At 39.3% G+C, this 15,789-nt stretch overlaps 1 long non-coding RNA gene across 1 annotated transcript; it reads right to left on the bottom strand.

Annotated features, from left to right (window-relative positions):
* Nucleotides 1–623: 623 nt before the first annotated feature.
* Nucleotides 624–15,690, bottom strand: LOC139671830 (uncharacterized). The gene is made up of 3 exons (XR_011697795.1): nt 15,572–15,690; nt 6,723–6,822; nt 624–1,374 (listed from the first exon to the last, which is right to left on the bottom strand). It is a non-coding gene; the product is annotated as an uncharacterized lncRNA (long non-coding RNA).
* Between the last annotated feature and the right edge of the window lie 99 nt (nt 15,691–15,789).

Raw genomic sequence — 15,789 nt, 5'->3', positions numbered from 1 at the left:
ATTCCCTTTTGTATAGTAATAACACCACTTCAACCTTGAGGTTCATGCTCTGCTTGTGTGATTTAAAATCATACAAAAGTTTTCCATGTACAGCTTCTGTAACTTTCATGAGTAAAAAATTGGTTAGAAAAAACATAAGGTGAATCTATAGATAATAATGTTGAATTCTTTTTAAGATTAGTTGTAACTAGGAGGTGTGTTGTGATGATAGCTTTACAGAAAAGAAGAATGAAGTGGGATGGAACAATTCTAGCTAGCAAGCAAAAGTCTTTTGCAAACAGTAAATGTGCTCTTTACTGTATTGTTCAAGGAAATACATACTTTTCCACTTTCTTATACAAAAAGAGAATGTGAACAAATTATAACCAGTTTCTCAGAAATTTTTTACATTTTTGGAGATAGAACAGGATAAAAAGAAAAATATGGAGAACAGTGGCAGGAACAGTTAAATTGCCTTCATGAACAAGGTTAGGATTGTTCAGAAGGCAGGCAGTATATCTCTGTGGACCTAGGAGGGCTAGGTAGGAAAGGGGATTTTCCTAACAATTTCCTAAAGGGTTCAGGAGGCACATGCTAGTATCACCATGTTTTTTTTCAAAGCAAAGCTTAAAATTCAGAGGACAAACAACAGCAACAACAACAAAATACCACTGTCAGCGGCATTCGAAATTAGACACTTGGATTTTATTATTAGCATCCTTCTAACTACCCTCACATATCATGTGTGCCACAGAAGTTCAGAAAAATTTGTGAAAGGACCAACAGGGACATGGTTTAAGAGGTATTTAGGTACTTAATGGGATTCTTAAGGTTCCCAGTTTCTTACTAAGGCTGATGTATAATGGAGCTCTTCATCTTGGAAGAATGTGGGCAGTAATCTGAAAGACACTTCTGAAGTCTTAGGTGAAATAAAACTGGTATTAATGTCTATCATTTGAGTCTGACCCTAAGAGGCCCACAGCAGTATTTTCTCTCCTGACCTGAAATGCATTTTTTAATTCCAAGGAGATCAGTCTACAACTTTCTAGTCAACAGAAGGCCTCAATAAATGACAGATGCTAGAGATAGAAAGAAACACACATTGAGTGGCCTCCAAGGAAAGTTATTGCCCCCATGTGATGTTCAGTGTTCATAAACAAGTGAATCTGCTAATTACACCATTGCTTAGAAACAAATCTGCTTTTGGAGATCAGAATACATGGAGAAACAACATTTGGCCCCTTTTTGTCTTTCGAGGAGTTACAATTGTACTATTTTGCATCAGATCAACTTTTTGTGTTCATGTTCCTCTCTGTAGTTACTGAAGGAAGAGGTCTCTCTTCCAGAAATCTGTACTTCATATGCAGGACAGGCAGACAATTTATAGTGGCAGACCTAAAAAAACGAGGAGATGGATGAATATAAAGAAGTCTTTTAAAGCAGGTATTTCGTGCAACTGTAATTCACTGATGTTCTCAAGGCCTTCACTGACACATTTACAATTTGTCCCCAAGGAAGCGGCCATTCATGCATCGTATTGAAAGGGAACAAGCATGAAAATTACATTGTATATCTTGCATCAAATGCAACCTTCAACAGTTGTTTTTGTTTCCCTAAAATGAAAGAAAGGTGTTGATTTCATGTAGAAGACATTCTCTCAAGTGTATTTTTATTTAACTCTTCGCTCAACTGTATCTCCATTTTGAAAAAAAAATACTTTTCTGTCACCTCAACACCAAGATGCCAAACCAGTGAGCAGCTATGTCCTTTTGAAAGCCAAATGGGTTTACTTATTTTTACTTTAAAAAAAATTAGCCAAAGCATTACCAAAAGTGAGATTACCTTGCAGAGAATTTCCATTCCAATGCAGATTTTTTTATACTAGATTGCATCTTTCTGCTTCTAAACATATCCATAAATTGGAGGCCACTAGGAGAAAACTAACAAAAATTGGAGTAAAAAGGGCTATGGCAGTAAACAGGGCTTGATGCATTGATTAGACCCTGAGATTAGCTCAGTTGGTAAAAACTTGGTTGTAATAAAGCCAAGGTCATGGGTTCAATCCCCTGTGTGGGCCATTGACTTAAGAGTTGGACTCGATGATCCTTGTGGGTCCCTTCCAACTCAGAATAGTCTGTGATTACAAACTCTGGAACGTGTTAAGCCTTCTAGTTTATTGCATTTTGTTTCATGGTCTTAAACCAGAACTGTTCCCTGTGCTTTGTAATGTTGATATACAGGTTTTCTGCTATATGTTTTTTAATAGCAAACTCTACTGAGAACTGTGGGCAGTTCGCATCTTATTGCCTGCTGTGTCACGTTAAATACAAATCTATGCAGCATGAAGTATGCAACCAGGTGATGGGAAAATATCAGCATGCTCTGAATTAAACAGGAAGGTCAGGTACAGTATTTTGTCTGTGGGAAATACTGCTGAATTTGAGATTTCTAAGCAGTTACCAGACATACACCAGCCATGAGCAAAAAAACAATGTGGAAAAAATTTGACAATATCTCCTTAGAAGTGAGATACAGCCTGAGATGTACACCCAAGTGGAAATCAAGTTATCAGTCCCAAGAGAGTTGCTTAAATACTTACAGTAAAGATTTCGCCTCTTATGAAAGAGAACCTTATGAAAGTTTTCCTTCCCAATAAATACATGTTTACATTTATTATACAGCCACTCATACATGTTAATACCATGGGGTGAATGATGATTTGTTTGTAAAGAAAAACCTAGTTGTAGGTATCGGTGGGAATCTGGCAGCAAAAGCTATTTTGAGTTGGGGACGTAGGGTAAAATAGGATCTGTGGGAAAGAAAGGTAGATAAAATACAAAATCATCCAAAATATAATTTTTTTTTTAAAAATGGAAAAATTTAAGGATGAAAAAAAGCCTGGCACATGAGATCCTCAAGATTGTTTTGTAAGAAGGAAATGGAAACTGAACTGAACTAAACTGAACTAAACTAAATTAAACTAAACTCAACTAAACTAAATTAAGCTAAACTAAACTAAACAAATTAAAATAAAAAATTAAAAATAAATTAAATTAAATTAAATTAATAAAATAAATAATAAAAATAAAATAAAATAATAAAATAAAATAATAAAATAAAATAAATAATAAATAATAATAAAATAAAAGTCTGAGAAACCATAGTCCTTGGAATTTTGCTCCTTGACATTCATGAGACACAGGAAGATGTTGCAGTCAGTCAGAATGTTGAATGAGTCAAGGTGGAAGACAAAAGCTTTTAAGCCATGGCCATAAACGATAAAACTTGCTTATCCATTTTTTGAGCTAAATATGACTTCCTGCTGCTAAAGGCAAGAAGGTTCAAGAACTGAGACTTTTACTATTCGAATAATGAGGGCTTGTAATAGTTGTGCAAGTCTACAGTGCAGTCATTTATCAAAAGGTCTTTGCTTCTGGAGGACATTTATGTGCACTCCATCATATATCCATATAACACAAAAATCAGCGGTTGGCTAAAATTTGCTTCCAAATGTCATGATCTTTACTTCCATAATGTGTTCCTTTGGCATTGCACAGGATATGAAATATAGGCAAGACTCACCGGAAGGTGCTTTTACAAAAAGAAACACTTCTTTCTCTTTTATCAATTATCTTTAAAATAACAAGGTTGCTAACTCAAACAATTTAATAGTTGTGGGTTTTACCTTGAAAGGAAGGGGGAAATAGGGAAACTTTTGTTTGAGACTACCACTTCACTGAAAGTAAACTGTTCTTCTTACAGGGAATTAAGTTTTCAGGCAGATTAGCTAGCCAATAGCAGCTGTCCCCAAGCATAGCATCTGGGAGGTTTTCTATTATTCCCAAATTCAAACATTGACCAGAAGATCCAACAGAGCTAATTACTAGTACCTATGTTGAAGATTACTACTTTGCATCACAGGGGTAAATAGCCTAAAAATGAGATGTCCAATTGATTCAATCAGTGCTACTGATTGTTTACATTTTCCCTTCATCCTATTTAAGCTTTGTCACTTTAAGTTGCATTTCCAACTTGTAAGCTGTAGGTATCAAGCACAGCTGGGCAGGCAAAAAGCTTTGTGACTTCAAAGTAACATCCTTATTCCCAAGTCTGACAGTCAGATTTCCATGTGTAAACATATCAATACCATCAAGAAATTCAATATTTCTTCTTTTTTTTTTGCTGTTGTAGTTTGGGATTATTATGTAAATTCTCTCCCCTGCCACTAACTGCCCATGCCAGCAGTTAACAAAAGAAGTAGCTAACTGCTGATCACTTGGATGGGGGCAGGTTTGTCTCTTTTGTTTTGGGGGACATCTTTCCCTTTTTAGCTCGGCAGAACGGAAAACGGTGGCTGTGGAGGAGGGAAGCTGCTCTGCTGACTACTGCTAGGGCTTCTGGCTGAGACGCTGTATTTTCTTCTCGCCACGGCTGTTTCTCCTGGATCCTGCATCTGGGATCCCGGCCTCTGTTGCAGCCACCACCGCCTGCACCGTCATGGCCTGCCCGCCCCGGCTGGGGTAGTGACCCAGGAGAGAGGTGTACAGCTGCTTTTGCAGGACACATGGTGGTTTCCCACTTTTCAGCTTTCTTTTTCCTTCATCTGGGACAAGAGACACAGAGTTCATCTGGGAGCTCACCACTCGTCTGTCTTGCTGGAGAGGGACTGGAAACTACTGGGAACTCACTCCACAGCCAGCCGGACTGTGACATTTGGCACTGCTTAAGTATAACTTTCCTCCTGGAGGAAAACCTGCTGGGTTTTGTTGTTTTTTTTTTCTTTCTCTTGTGGTGTTGGGGAAGCGGTTTGCACTAGTCTGTTTATATATAGCAGTTAAGAACAGTTATCCTTCTTGTATTAAATTCTTTTTTCCTTAAATTTTATAAAGAGTGGCGTGATTATTGTGGAGAAGGCCCCCTCTCCCGCTTGTGGGTAAACATTTTGGGTTTTTTCCCCTCAAACCAAGACATTTTTTTCCCAAAAACACAGAGCATCAGACTGCCTCTTGTGACTTCTATGGGAGGCCTGCCAAGGACAGCTTTACACAAATTTCATCTGTCCCATTTAGGCAATCCACAGGGTCAGGTCTCTGAGGTGAAATTAATAACTGCAAGATGCTTTTCTATGCAATAGCAAGAGAGGGTTACCACTCATGGTGACTAAAATAAATAAACACAGGGAACAGGGTGAGGTCACTGTAGATTTGAGCTGTGCTACTGGTTTTAGATGGTTCCTTTCTGTTTAAAACTATTGCAACTCAGTGAAATAAAGAATGAAAAACATATATCCCTATATCCCTTCTGTACAAAACAGACTTTCACTGATGTTGATTTTCTCTGAAAAATACTTCTCAAAAATCTCTACATCTTCAACCTGTTCACTGAGTGTCAAATAGCCAGCATGAAACCAGAAAGGTAGGAGTGAGCATGCCAGTCCTGCTTACCCTCTGCATGGCAGACTGTGCCAGGATGCTGTGTCCTTCTTGGACAGTTTAGCAGGGCTATGATTCAATTTTTGACAGTCAATCATTTCATGTAGAAAAGTTATAGAGCTGTGTAAAATTAGGGCATATCTAACTCAAGGTCTATGAGGACTGGCCTGGGTGAAAGGAAGAGTGAGAGAAGGAGACACAGAGAATGACTTGTCTGATTTTGAAGAATTTTATGGCTGAAAGGAGGAGGGTGTGATCACATTCCCTTGGATAAAGGGCAGAGGGTAACACTCATATCCATGTGCATGAATTCTATGCTCTAGAGTACTGGCAATATCCTCTCTTCCGCAAAGGTGATTTCTGCCTTCACACACTGACATTTGAGAGGGATTAAGTGGAATTCCAAAATTATATTCTTTAATCTCCTTTCAGAAAGCTGTAATGTATAGCCAAACTCTTCAAAAGTGTTGTAGTTGCACTATGGAAATCTATCCTGATATTCATTTCACTAACATAAAGCTGACAAACCTGTATCTTTACAGGTTTCTTCTTATGCTCCTTCTGAGAAACAGACTGAATTTTTGAAGGTTTACTATGAATGCCAGATATCAAAAGGCAAAGAGAAATCTGCTAACATTGCACGGGCATTGACCTGCCTGCATGGGAATCTTTGAAGTCATTAAAAAATCACTACTTGTATTAAAAGAAGATAATGACTTGAAAGACTTATCTTCAGAACTCTTCCTGCTGATTTGTAAATGTCCCTAACCTTACCAAATTCCTCACTATAGGAAATACTCGCACAGAACAGGAATGGCAAACTGAAGAAATCAAAGAGTAAAAGCAACCATTGGCAAAGCAGATCCATTGCCCCTAAAATCAATACTCCATCCCCATGGAGTCATCAAAATCCATGAAACCAGCCACACTTGTTCTGAAGAATTCTTTCACTGACTAAATGCCCTTCTGGAAACTATTTGAACAAAGGTAAAAAACCACTACCCAGCAATGGGTTGCCCCAAATTATCTACATAGGAACTCTGTCTCTAACCTGCCAATCCTCAGCCTCAAGGGACACATACAGAGATGGGGTTTGTGCCTCATTATGTTTTTCCTGCTACGCTCTTGGCAATGCCTACTACAAAGACAACTAATAATAACTAGCAATGCCTACTACTACTGTCATGGTACCTACCACCTCTTGCCTTTTTAATATTATTTCAAGTTCATCAGACCCAACTATCCTGTTATTCCCAGCAGTCTAATCTATTCATATAGTTACATTATACCAAGATCTAATATGCTTTTTACCTGGCTTAAGCTCCTTCTTGAAAAAGGAATTCAGAATCTTGAAAGTTGTTGGCTCCATTTCTATCAGCTGATCCAGAAAGATCAACATACAAATCTACTTCTGTGGAGAACGGAATCATCAGACAGCATTTTAGCAGATATTTCTGTTTATACTACTTATAACAATTCATACACATTTCTGTATAAACTTATTCATTCTGGTTGTGCCTCTATGCTCCCTTGGAGAAAGGCAGGCATAATCTGAGACTCTCTTGGTTGCTGTCAGAGGCTGGAGATTTAGCTAGAAGGGTGTTTTCTCAGACCTCATAGAGTCACTCTCACTATTTTCCTCAAACTTCATATGCCAACACTTGACTAAGAGAAGAGAATAACTTTCAGAACCTTTGGCCTCCCTTGCCCTGCAGTGAGCTCCTCCTGTCTCTTTTCAAAAGAAGATGAGAGGGCATGGTATAGCAGCTCACAGACATGGCATTCTTGCTTGGAGAAGAGCACATATGTCAGGAAGACAGACATAATGAAAACAGAACACAAATTTCTTGATCTTGTTCATCAATATGCTGAATCATGAGCTGTTATTATTTGGTTGTTGTCATCTTTAATTAAATTTTCCTCAAAATGTACCTTGTGACTAATCTGTATGCCAATGTTTTTCATCTATTTCTAATGGCCGAATAGATCTTTTTAAAACTCTGACTCAAAGTGGAGGTACTGAAAGATTTTTTTAAATGTAGTTTAGCTTAATTGATGTTTTTTACAATGTTCCTCTAATATCACCTACTAATCAAACCACTGAATAGTTTCAGTGTTTTAAAATGTGAGGTCATAGATGTGCCAAGATTTTCTTGTCTGGAAGCTTTAAAAATCAAGCTTTTAGCTTTCTTTTAAATGACATTTGGAATAGTTAGTCATATTCTACTTTTGTTCAGTGGTAGCACGAGTTGGCTACCTAGACATCAGCCCCAAGTACTTTGGTATCAGTCCAAAATCATTGTGCAACTACCAAGGTAATAGAAAAATATCTTGTAGTAGCTGCCTATCAAAATTTGCTTTCCGTGTTGTTTTTAGCTGTTTTGTTGAAAAACTCCAGCTTGACTAATCCTGCCTGTATCATTGGCATATTCCATATATTCCTATCTTAGGTGACTCTCTGGTCCTGCTGAGCTCTATGACAGTATCATCAAGGAGGATAAGGACTTTGGAAGTGATGGACAGGAATTTAGTGGGGCATTCTGAGAAGTACCTACATCTCCTGAAACTACTTAGGGACAGCAGTGGAAACCTGGTAGTGTCCTGCAGTGAACAAGACTGAAAAGTGATGCCAGTTTTCAAGCAAGCTCTTACTAGTCATACATTCTCTGACATTCCTTCTCACCTGTACTAACTAAACACTATGCCATGAATTTTTGGCTATTTCAGACAGACAGGCAAGTTTTCAGCTATTGTAGTGAAATCTCTATAAGTGCTGAATAAGTCACCTCCCAAATAAAATCCAATATAAATCTTTCCTCACGCTCTGTCATTCTGAAGGAGGAAAACTTTCTACTTATTTTAGTAATGTTCATGTGTAGATGACTTTTGCATTTCTTTTCAGAAATAACAAATCTTAGGGCCAAGTTTTCAGTTTGTGCAAAACATCCTAATCTTGTGAATTTCAATATCATGGAGGGAGAGTCTATAAGGTGAGAAATTATCTCTATTGGCCGTATTGGATTTGTTTCCCCAGACCAAGATACCTTGTCTGTACTGGGGCAGCTCTGTCATTTTGGGGATGGAGTACCATGTTCTAGAAAGGCAGGACTTAGCAATTCCCACTAAGTATAGTCAGTAGTCAAACCTGTTCATTAAGGAGTTGCATCCAGGTTGAATGAACCTTTCATTAAGGTCCAAATTGGAGAAAGTTAGTAATTTCTTGTATCACCACCACAATTCCTTTGGTCTTCAATTATTCACCTATGTTCAACTATCTATCTATCTATCTATCTATCTATCTATCTATCTATCTATCTATCTATATCTATCTATCTTTTTCTCAAGTAACAACATGAGAGTCACATTCTCAACTTATATTTGATTCATGAGTTTAATGTTTCTACTTGCTTCTCTTGGAGATAACCTTGGATGCACCCCAAAGCTTACTGTTCTTTCCAACTACATTAATTAGCACTGTGAAGATCACTCTCTCTCTGTCAAACCTTATCTTTCTTACATCGTCATAGCCACAACATCACTACATCACTAATGGTCCAGAGCTTTTTTTGCCACACTCTAGTTATCTTAATGTTTACCTAGTCCTGAATGAGTCACTAAAACTGAGCTCAGCTTAGTGAAGAGAAGCAGATAGAAACTTCATTTTATCCCAGGACTTTATTACACCTTTGAATTATGTGCTGGAGGAATAGAAAGCCTAGCTCTGCTACATAATTTGGTGCCAATATGTGCATGGCTTATAAAGAAAGCAGTGAGTGTCCTCAGTGTGACTGAGGACAAGATACAGCCTTAACTCCATGACTGACTACTTCAGTTCTAGCAAAATGCATCATAATCAGAATATGGTTTTTTAAATGGTTTTGGCAAATAACACAAGTAAGCTTCTTGAGTGATTTGTTTTCTAAAAGAGTTAGATTTTTAAAAAGAGGAAAGGAATGTTTATCTTGTTGTTCAGCTCACAATTAGGATTCTAAGAGTGCAGACCCACTTTAGCTGCAAATTATTAATACCAGTTTTGTTTATTCATGTTAAAGGAATGTTAACAGATCTGTTTCATGCATCTATTTAATAATTTAATCATTCAGGACCTCTTTACTTATATTTGGTTTAGGTTGTAAAGTATTATCTCTAAATTTCTTCCATTAAACTTATGGAAGTGATAAATAAATATTTGGTCTTGTGAGCAAACTAATTCCATCTAAAAGTAAAGGCATCTGGATATACTGCTTTGTTTTGTAAATGATGTTTTCCCAGATCTTTTCAAACTAGGGCGACCCCTCAGTAATTAAACTAGAGATCATGAAATAATTAAGCCATGATTAACATAAAGTGGCATTCCAAATGAAGAATTACTGAGCTGCTTGATATGCTGCCAAAAATTACAACAAAATGCATCTCTAAAATATACAGCAGTGTAAGTCAAGTTTCAAGGAAAAACAAAGATCTAAGCATTTAAGGATTATATACATAGGTGTGAGAGAGGAAAAAAAAAGGACAGACTGTTCCACATGGAAAGCTCACAACCCAGAGTCAGGACAAAACAAACAAAAATAAATAAACAGTCCTGGGACGGAGGCAGAAGGGGCATAAGGGGTGATCATTTGTGACTGAGAGCTACATCTAAACAAATAGCCTTATTACTAGTGCTATGGATCAGATTCCTTTCCTAATCAGTCACTTAAGGACACAGAGCTTTCATCTCTGGAATCATAAAACTAATTATAGAATCATAGAATACCCTGAGTTGAAAGAGATCCACAAAGATCATCAAAGTCCAACTCCTGGCCCTGCACAGGACAGCACGAAGAATAACATTGTGTGCCTGAGAGCTTTGTCCAAATGCTTCTTGAACTCTGGCAGGCTTGGTGTCCTGGCCACTTCCCTAGGAAACCTGTTACAATGCTCAATCACCCTTTGTGTGAAAAGCTTTTTGCTAGTATCTGACTTAAACCTACCCTGACACAGCTTCATGGCTCTCCCTTGGGTCCTGTCATTGGTCACCAGAGAAGAAATCAGTGCCTGCCCTTCCTCTTCCCCTCACGAGGAAGCTGCAACTGCAGTGAGGTCTCCCCTCAGTCTCCTCTTCTCCAGGCTTAACAGACCAAGTGTTCTCAGCCGGTCCTTGAATGGCTTCCTTCTAGACCCTTCACTATCTTCACTGCCCTCCTTTGGACAATTTTAAGGGCTTAATATCTTTCTTATTTTGTAGCACCCAAACTGCACACAATATTCCAGGATGAGACTGCCTCAGTGCAGAGCAGAGCTGGACAATCTTCTCCTTGGGCTTTGCCTGATGCCCCCCAGGACACGGTTGGCCCTCCTGGCTGCCAGGGCACTGCTGACTCATTCAACTTGCCATCAGCCGGGACCCCCAGCTCCCTTTCCATGGCACTGCTTTCCAGCATCTCATTCCCCAAACTGTTGCCCCATCCCAGGAGCAGAATCTGGCTCTTGACTTTGTTAAATCACCAATCACAGTAGGTGATTGCCCAGCTCTCTATTTTGTCAAAGTCTATCTCAGCATCTCTCTGCCTTCTAGGCAGTCAATATCTCCTCCCAGTTTGGCGTCATCTGCAAATCTACTTAGTGTTCCTTTGAGTCCTGCACCCAAGCAGTAATGAAGATGTTGAAGAGCACAGGGCCTAAGATGGAGTCCTGCAGAGCCCCACTAGTAACTTGTCACCAGCCTGATGTTACCCCATTTACTATTACTACAGTAGTGCCTTCAGCAGCTGACTGATTGCAATCATATCTGTTCCCAGATATCATTGATAGCTCACCCCATGTACATGCTCTGAGACTGCCTCTGTACCTCTGCATGGAAATCTTGTCTGCTCGCAATCTGTCCCCTTTCCCTTCCCCTTCCTCTTCCACTTCCCCTTCCCCTTCTGCTTCCCCCTCCCCTTCATTTTTCCTTTTCCCTTTCCCTTTCCCTTACCCTTACACCTACCCTTCCCATTTCCCCTTCTCACTGCAGCACCCCTCTGTATGTGAAAGGGAGCAACTATATAGCCAAAAGAAAACTCTCTCGTACATGTTTCAGGTCTAAGAGAGACAGCTTTGCTACTGAAGTAAGTGGGTTTTGAACTAGAGAATCCTATCCAACATAAGTGATTTGCATTGTTCCCAGTGCTATCTGCCTCGGTAGGAAAATCTGACTATGTAGGGACCATGTCTCCTGCACACTGAGGTCCTCAGTTACTCTCCATATAACACATGGGCTTGCAGGCTTGACAAACAGGTCTGTCCAATGACTGTGCTACATGGAAGCCAATGGGAATCAGGCCAACCCTGAAACCACAAGGACCTGAAGGCTTTAAGAGTTTTACCTTCTCCCGACCAAATAAAAATGAGATTGCAGGGTATGTGATATGAGACTGCAGGGTATGTGGTATGAGATTGCAGCGTATGTGATATGCAGCAGCCATGATAGTGAATGTGTTGTAGTGCAACACAGCACTAACAAAGCAAAAATACGGAGACTCAGCAGTATGAAGAAACTAAACAAATACCCAATACACTTGACATTATGTCTCAGGGTCCTGAAATTACATAGATTGTTCTGGAGGCAGGATTACAGAACAGGAGAGTACAGAAACTAAATAAAGAGTGTGATAGAGTAATCCTAGCCATAATACTGGCTTAGCTGTTTTCCTAGCTGAAAGACCTTTCTGAAGGTGACATGGGAGCTACTTAATGAACTCACAAGAGGTATTTTTGCCTTTCAATACTTTGTGAAAACCTTAGAAAGTATGCTCAATCTTCAGAAGAAAATCTTTGTCTCCAAGGTGGTTTCACAACAAACCCATACAAATAAACAGACACACCACAAAAAAAAACCAAAAACCAAACCACCACACCCACCCTCTAGGCATCTAAAAGCCTATGGGGTATGAGGGGAACCCATAGATCTCTGCTGTTGCTTTCAACTCTCATTTTTTATCTTTTCAAGGCATCAACACATTTTCAGAAGTAGTCTCTTTTCAGAGACAACTTGTATGGAGAACAGCACAACAGTGCTGCCAGTGGTTGCCAGCCAAGAATGTTGCTGGTCTGCTCCCACTATGCCAATCGTTTTCTCACAGTGTTATCTCCACACTGAAACACTGAGACCATCTGTGTACACATGACACTGACAGCTATTATGTGGCACTTGCAGCTGCGTCCCAGACACCAATTACTGTACTGCTGGGTGGCTAGAAGAGATTAATTCTTCCCATCAGTCATGCAAATCCTTCCTCCCATAATCTCTTCTCATTTATTTAGGTGAATGACAATTGTATGGACACATGGTCAGCCAGCTAAACTCTGCCTAGAAAAGGGAAGAACTGCTTGCAACCTTTAAAAAACACATCAACATCTTTTCATCAGCTGATTGAAAACTTTTGGCAAAATTATGATGTTTAAAATTACTATGATAAAATGGAAATTTCCACAAAGTGTATTGATTGCAGGAGGTGAAATATGTACCTTCCTCTGTACAATCATTGTCATGACTCTGTCCATGGCACTATGTATTTAACCTCCCAGTTGGAGTAGATGATTGTTGTAGGTTTGTTCCACCAGGACTATTCTATTCTATTCTATTCTATTCTATTCTATTCTATTCTATTCTATTCTATTCTATTCTACTCTACTCTATTCTGTTTTACCTGTCCATGTAGATAAAAACCAAACAAGTCTGATTAACGGAGTTCAAATCACCATTAGCAATTAAAAGTGGTGACCTTACAAAGATTGAGAAGGTCATATGAGCAGCAAGAGGAGGACCCTCAGCTAGCTTCAGTTTAACCTAAAACTGTGTGGTGATAGGTATCCACTGAAAGATCTAGATCTGTCCCTGAAATGCCTATAACTTACATAGGCTAGAAGAAGATCTCTGACCCCACATTTTGAAACAGGAAATAGAGGTGAAGTGCTTTAAACACATTAATCATGATTATATCAATTTGTGTTGGACAAGAAAATTGAGTCTAGCCCAGGTCAGTCATTACTAAAGTAAAATTCACTGCTTTCCTGGAAATGCTATTCTAAATTATTATATGGATAAGCTCCACTTGCCAGTATTTTCACTTTCACTGAAGATAATAAGTACATCTCTCTTTCCTCTCAGTTTTTGGAGGCCATGTGAGAGAGTGATGGTCCACAGAATTCAAGTGACTATCTGTCCTAAAAGCCTGCGTGCTTTCTTATCTCTCCAAAGTGTCCCAGAGTATTTCAATAGCTCTGTGTACATCTAAAAACCCGCTGAGGAAAAGACATGAGTGCTCCCATGGCAGCAAGATATGTTTCATTGGCCTAATGGGCCTTGGGACCAGTAATCTCACAGACACCTGTGTGCCCTTATGTGACTCCAAACTGGAAATAAAAAGGCTATAGCCACCTCAGGGAGTGGGGTTTGTTGTCTCAACTATGTCTCAATGCTGAAAACGGCTTGCTTGTTGTTATAGTGTTTTTGGTAAACTCCAACATCTGTGGAGTCAAGGACACAATAAACCATGGTCTGGCTTGAGGTCTGAAATCACTAAGGTGACATGAAAGTTGCTGTCTATTTAACATGGTTAAACAGAGGGTTTTAAGAAATGCTGCTCTGCAAGTCTTGTCATTAAGCTTCTCTTAAAGGAATGCTTTTCATTCCTGTAACACTACAAAGCTGGGTCAGTGATGTCCAGAGCAGAGAAACAATTTCTTCAGAAATTAGAGTCTTCCCCAAAGGGACAGATTTTTGATAACCCTTCTGCCTAGAATGACATCTTCAATCTTCACCTCTTGCCCTTCTGCAGACAGCACTTTCCTTTCCAATGGGATGACCAGGACATCTTTTGAGGTACTGTCATCATGACTATGGCCCATATATTTCTGTCCTGCCAAGCTGAAGAAAAAAACTACTGCTTGCAGCCTTTCCAAGGAAGATTCAAGGCTGAGGCTCATGAAAATAAATGCAAAGACACATACAAGAAATTATCTGCACAATGAGAAACAATTACTTATGATTGTTTATGTCTAATTTGTCTCCTACAGGGAAAAATAGATGACTTTTTTATCTCTGAGCCCAATGTATAGCACCTTAGACACAGAGCACACAAATAGCACTTCATATACTGCTGCTGCTTCAATAGTATGTTCAATTCTGCTTCTGACTTATTTGAGCTACCTGGCTGAGATAAGCATCACTAATGTAATGGCTTCTGAGGATGCTTCCCTTTAGCCTCCTTAGCTGTTGTTACTTTCCTCTTCTAGGCTGCACTGTGAGGGAAATCACTTGATCTGCTGCAGTTAAGGATGTCTCACCTTTTCCATTATAAACTTCTTCAAAAACACAGTGCAAGCTCCAATCTAATGTCAAAGTCAGAGAAATAAAGCTAAAGTTTCACCATGTTTTAAAAAGACTCTCTTTTATGATTCCTGTAAGCAAGAGTCCAAATAAAATACATTTGCTCTTTGGAGAACTTTGCTGCATTTGTATTACACTGTCCTAGTTCAGCAGCCAGGACCAGTTTATCACTGTGTGGGTGTGATCAAAGCTGTGTATTCTACACACTCTATATCATTTCTCATGAACTGTTAACAATGGACCATTTGCAGCAGCTGCCCAGGGCACACCCTACTCCTCAGGCTGCAAGCTGGTATTAAAGAAGCCTGTGAGATAGAAGCTGTGATAACTCCCCTCCGCGGAGTTGTTAGCACCTTCACACCCAGCCTGAAGGGGTGAGTCTGCTCATGGGCCAGCAACAATTTCAAAACTATCCCATGACTCACAGAGTTAGATCACCCATTGTGGAACTCCCCACCCTGGGGGAAGTACAAGGCATTCCCACCTGAACGAGCGGGTATATTATCTTGGGATTTGGAGACTTCTAGGACTGCTTGTCAGACCCAGAGGAGGACCAGAACCCCGACAGGACTGCGACCACCACTCTCAACCAGTCTGGGACCATCATCTGCACCAACAGGTTTTTCCTTTCCTTTTGCTTTGGACTCAGGGGAACCATGTGGGGCTCAGCACAGGGGCTAATGAACACCATTCTGTTTATGCTCCAGGGTGCTGGGTTATACTTCTGGGTTTTGTGGGTTAAAACCAATTTCTCTTTGTATCATTGCATTCATTGTAATATTTTTACTAAATTGTAACTCTGACTTACAATCTCTTTTGGTTTGAGTTCATTTCTTCTGCCAGTTTACCTTTAAACTAGCACATACACAAAACAGCTATTAATTTCTCTGCATGTTTGTAGACCTCTGTGAAAAAAAAAGAGCTAGGTCCTCTGTAGAGACAAAAAAAGAAGTTAAAATAGTGATAGTCATATTGGAATTTAAATGCTTCTACTTGTCCCTGAGAAACCTTTTTCTCTGTATATTA

Source organism: Pithys albifrons, chromosome 5, assembly GCF_047495875.1.
Source record: "Pithys albifrons albifrons isolate INPA30051 chromosome 5, PitAlb_v1, whole genome shotgun sequence".
NCBI classification, from domain to species: domain Eukaryota; kingdom Metazoa; phylum Chordata; class Aves; order Passeriformes; family Thamnophilidae; genus Pithys; species Pithys albifrons.
Note: the sequence above shows the minus strand (reverse complement) of the source record. Positions and strands in the feature narration are given on the sequence as shown.